We start from the raw sequence: 6,169 nt of genomic DNA, 5'->3' as shown, positions 1-6,169 counted from the left end.
AGTATAGCCTTTAAATTAGTTATAAAAGCCTTTTTGAAAATCCTTCAAAACTCAATATTGACTTGATTGATATAAAACTAATGTCCAAAAATCTTTCTTTAATTTTGCTTTGAAATCCTACTCTTGAATCTACCAAAGAACCTTGGAATCATTGTAAGTGCATGATTTTGTGCCTTGGAATTTAATTTCGATCTAAGTTGACAATTGGTCTTCTTTGGGTATCAATTCTTAGCTTCTTGAGGTAAATTTTGCCAAAATCTACTCTTAACTCCTTCTTACACATACTTATATCATTTTTTATCTTATTTAATTTTATTTGGCTAATTTATGCTTCTATAAAGTAAATAAAAGTCCTTTCTATAAAAAAAAATATTAAGACTAAATATTTTATTATCTTTCTATTTTTTATCTTTATTTTTTTATTACATCTTTCTACTAAGTTCTTCTATAATAACATCTATATTTTTCTTTTTACTATATAGTCATGCTACTATACAATAGTATTATCAAATTTAGATATATTAGAATAACTTAGATTAAATATTACTTCATTTAGAACTATTGGAATACTTGCGTTTGTCTTTAAAAGATTACACATGGATCTTATCAACAATGCATGATTTACATGCAGATATCTTATGCTTTTCATTCTTGATTTTCAATCTTTTAATACCATTTAGCTACTTTTCTTTTTATATTATATACATTAAAGTATGTATTAATGTTCAAAAAAATTTAATAAGTGTAAAATCAAAAATAGATGAACTAATAATTATAGTAATTTCTTTAATCTCATAAGGTATACGATAAGCTTTACAATTGAGCATGTTTTGCATGAGCAAGTTACTTCAAAGAAAAATTCAATAAATTTTATTGTCATCTAAGCTAAACTTACAACCTTTCTTATATAAGATTGTGGCTGATAAGAGTGTATTACATGATCCAAGAATCCTATGTAGATTCTTTATAACTACATGAATGAGTTTTTTTTTTAGGATTTAGAGTTATTTTGTATATCTAACTTAAATCATGTAATTTATTAATGCTACTATTGTAGCATTAGAATTAGTTGGTTACATTTTCATTAAAGTTGAGAAGCTTATTTATGTCTCATTGGATATGTACATCTATTGTATTATCAATGCAAATGTAACCACATTATTGAAATAATAATTCGATTTTTGCTTGTGATTTGTGTAATACTTTTTGGATTGAAAGAATAAAAATACCAATGCTTATTTTACTACTACCATTCATTCTAGAAAACGTTGTATTATCTTATCTATATTCTTTTTATCTGTAAGTTCTACAACTACTTTTAGACTTATTAATCTTTGATTTTTATTTTTATTATGGATGTTGTTTCTTCAAGGGCTAATTTTTTCCTATATACATTGCTATCATATTATGTAAAAATCAACATAAAAAAGTATTAGGCATCCAACTATAGAAACTAAATTATATTTATAAAAAATGAAAAAATTAATAATACTAATAAAACTTTAAAAAATCATTAATTTTATCTTATAAATTATATTTTAAAATTAATTAAATCTTTAAAAATCTTTAAAAAATCCTAAAAGAGTCATTAAATAGATCATATAAAACATTATAGAAATTATAAAGAATATATTAAAAATCTAAAAATATCCTAAAGAATACATAAAAAATTATATAAAAAACATAAAAACTACCTTTAAAGAATTTTATAAAGAAATCTTAAAGAATTTCAAAGTAAATTCTAAAAATATCCTATACAACTTTAAAATAAATCCTAATTAAATCTTAAATAAATCCTAATAAATTATTAATAAATTATAATAAAATTATATTAAATTTCTAAATAAATCTTAATAAATCTTAATAAGTCTTAATAAAATATTAAAATTATCTTTTAAACTTTAATAAAATACTACTCAAAATCTAACTAATTCTAACCAATCCATGACAATCTTAATACTGCAATAATTATTAATTAAATTATTAATCTTATTTTAAAAAATTTACACATTCCAATCTAATGGTTAATAATAAATATAATAATTTAAATGAGAATCCAATTTATCAATTGAAAAGAAAAACCCATTAATTGCTTAGATAATGGTTGTCTTCTTTCTTTAACTTTGATGTTTTTCTTTCAACAATAATAATTTTTTATTGAATTATTCACTTACATTCAAAAATAAAACAAATATTAAAAACTAAGTTCAAAATCTACTTACGAAAATTTTCTTTAATTTACTTAAAGACTTATCAAAGATCAAAGTATTTTCTTACTAATCTTTGAAATCCAAATTCTAAGATTTTAATCTAGTTGAATTTCAATAATCTTTGTTTTAGATATTATATTGAGTTAAAATATACAAAAAAAAATTAAAAGAAGTAAATACGTAAGTTTACAAATTTTCAATTTTCAATGTATTTGAATTCTTAAAAAATTATTAAACATAAAAGCTCTCTTTTATTTTTTAAAACTCCAAACTTCATAAAAAAATCTCACTTTAAAAAAATTCTTAGAAATTTAATATTAATCCAATCCATTTTATATTAATTTTTAATTAAATTCTAGCAAATCTATTTTCTAACATTTATCTTATTATGGCCTACAAAGTAAGTAGAATTCTATTATATAAAAATGCAATATCAATATTCATTAATTTTACTATCTCTTTGAATATTTTTATATTTATAAGATAATTTGTTACTTTTTTAAATGAGTTCTTTTGTAATATAATATTTTTTTCCTTCCATCTATTAGCTAAGTCACAATATAATATTATTAAATTAAAAATAGAAAGCTACTCTTTTCTTTTTTCTACATCTCTTCTTCAAGAAATACAAACCATATAACTTTCTTTTTGGTCATCTTTTGTTTCTTTGATGCAATCAATTAAATAAGTGGATCCCATGATTCTATTAATAAAGTAAGTACAAGAAAATTTATATTTTTTTTGTGAACTTCAGTGCTAGACTCAAAATACTATTTCCTATGATCAAAGATTTTATCAAGAAAACTTTCTATAAATTCTCCATTAACTTATCAAAAATTAAATCACTTTTTTAGCACCATTAACACCAATAGGCAACAACAACAATGGCACCAATCGATAGTAGCAACATGTTTGCAATCAACAGTGGACAAACTAGATGACAAAGCTGCATGGCTGGTGCTCCAAAACAGCCCAGCTCTAATACCATCTTACAAAATAACAGCTAATGCATTCTTCAAACTAACAGATTTAATCTGTTACTATCACGAATGCGCAGAAAGAACGGAGGGTATGTTTGACAAGTCCCAACTTATGATACATTTCTCAAGGTATTATTCAACAAGATGATTGATGACTGGATTAAGATTTGCTAGGCATGGAATGGACCTGGATACAAGAGTGCTTTGCTGGATTTTTAGAACTACAGGTGTACTTATCTGTTTGATCAAGGACTGATTTGAACAACGGTGCATCTCAATGTGCATCCAGCCCATGGCATGATCTATCATCATGTGACTGTCCAAATTGTGGACTGACTTACAACTTTGGAAGCCCATGTGGTGTGTGATTGGTATGTTGACCTGAGTGAAGAAGCACTGATTGAGTACGTACAATGATATACCTTGGGAAAATTTACACTCAAAGTGTTTCCGTCGTCTATTGATACTACTGATATCATAGCTATCTGTAGTTGAAGCTGTTAAGGAAGTAGGTAAGAAAGTGGTACCGGAAGTGGTGCACACTTCTTGACTTGCCCTACTGTACTGATAAGTCCTATGATTCTACCGAGCTCAAACACAAAAATTACCTGTGTGTTAACCACACGACACTGTACACCATAATTCAAACAGAGACTCCAGAGATCACCCCACTACAGGTGATAAGCCGACTGATGATAGATTAGTTAAGCCAAGGTTAAGTACATTAGATTTACCCTGGATGGATAGATATCCTAGTCGAGGACTATGCTCCTTCCGAACTATTGATGTTTAGGTTTTGGTGGTATCAACAAAGGGAGGCGTAATGTTCTGTATGTCCAGCATGTCTAACACCCTCCCTCGCCTCCGAGATTCTATTCTCTATTACTCTAGTTCTATTACTCTGTTTCTAAGCTTCTCAAGGGTTTCCTACATTAGGAGAAAAAATCTGCAATTCGTTGGCAAAGAATTGGCGATATAGTGCAATGGCGCAAAGACTGGAGAACTGTCGAGATGCGCCGGTGAATTCAGTTGTCATTTTTCGTCATTTCCCTTTTTTTTGTTTTGTATTTCTTCTGATGATAGGTTACTTTGATCTTGCAAATTAGAACCTTCTGGGTTGTCATTTGGGCTTTGCTCTCGTTCGTAGCAAGTGTCTGCGAGTGGTTGTTGTGAAAGTTGGAGAGCCGGCTTTTTACTGCTCCGACTTATGATCTTGGTCGTGACGGAGTTGAGAAAGTTTCTTCTGTGGACTCATTTGAGCTTTCTGCTAATTCTTTGATCCCTGCTCATCTTACGGGTGCACCATTTCCTTCACTGTACCTCCAGTGCCAGTGGAGTATCTGAGAAGTGTTTGGTACCTCACAGCAGTATGTACTATGCGGTGAAGTGTGGATTTCACCCTAGAGTTTATGATTCTTGGATAGCTTGTGAAATTGAAGTTAAGGGTTTGAGAGGGACGAAATTTAAGGCATTTCGAAATAGGTTAGATGTTGAGAATTATATTTTAAGCTGATATGTATGGACTAGTAGCATTTTTTTTCTTTTTCTTTTTCTTTTTTCATCTAGTACGACTAAAGGTATTGATTACAATTAGTCTCTCACTAAATTTTTCAAATAAAGTCTGCCCAAGTGGCTTTGTAAATATATCAGCTACTTGCTCCATAGTTGGCACCTATTGAAGATTGATTTATCCAGGTTTGATTTTTCTTTTATGAAATAATAATGAATTGCAATATATCTTGTTGTAGGATTAACTCCAAGATTGGTGGCTATGCTTATACTTCCTACATTGTTGCAATGTATGCTTATTGGTAGTTTGATTTTTATTTGCAAAGCCTTGAGTAACATTGATAGCCATGTTGCTTCTCTTGATACTTCTGCCAATGCTCTATATTTTGCTTGAGATGAAGATAAAGCTAGTATAGATTATTTTTTGGATGCCCATAATATGGATGTAGTATCAATACTAAAAACAAAACCTATAGTAGATTATACTTGTTCCGCATTGCCAATCCAATTAGAATTCACATATCTAGATAGATGAGTTTCATTGTTATTTTTATATAAAATTCTATAGGCTTGAGTATGTTTTGATGTAGCTCAATATTCTTTTTGTTGCCAATAGATGTGATTTTTTAATTCTTGCCATAAATCTATTGATCCTTCCTATGGCAAATTGAATATCTAGGCATAAATAAGGTGGAGGCATTTACCTACAATCCTACAATGTTGAATTGAGTCTAATTGAGTCTTCTTTCTTTCTTATGTCTATCTTGAGTTTTAATTTTTTTGTCCATATGGGTTGTTGCAAGTGTATAATTTTCCATCCCAAATGTAACTAAAATATTATATGTATAAGCTTTTTGAGTCATAAAAATTCTTTCTTTTAACTTTATACATTTGGCCTTTAAATAGAATGTGACTTCTCCTATCAATAGTTTAGATATTTTCAAATGGTCATATAATTCTTTTCTGAATTTAGACATATTTTTTGTGCAATTGCCAATCATAAGGAGATCATCAATATATTATGCAATGAATATAATGTTATCCTTTGATAATCTTAAATATAAGTTGTGATTTCCTATTTTTTGTTAAAATCCTACTTCTTTTAAATATGAATCTATTTTTTCATACCAAGCTTAGAGTGCTTGTTTTAAGCCATATAGCACCTTTTTTGATTTGCAAACCATATATTTTTTGCCAAGAATTTCAAAGCCTTATAGTTGAGTAATATACATTTCTTCTTTTAGGTCTTCATGAAGAAATGTAGTTTTAATGTCCGTATGATATAACTTCCAATTTTTTTGAGCAACTAAAGAGATTATGGCTTTGATAGTTGTCCATTTTATCATTGGTACAAATACTTATTCATAGTCAATTCTTTCCTTTTGTTCAAAAACTCTTGCTACTAGCCTAACTTTTGTTTTTGCAATGATCCATTTGTATTTAGTTTAGCCTTATAAATCCATTTAGTTG

This window comes from Physcomitrium patens, chromosome 3 (genome assembly GCF_059467195.1).
Source record: "Physcomitrium patens ecotype Gransden chromosome 3, ASM5946719v1, whole genome shotgun sequence".
Classification (NCBI taxonomy): Eukaryota; Viridiplantae; Streptophyta; class Bryopsida; order Funariales; family Funariaceae; genus Physcomitrium; species Physcomitrium patens.
This window is presented reverse-complemented; position numbering follows the sequence as displayed.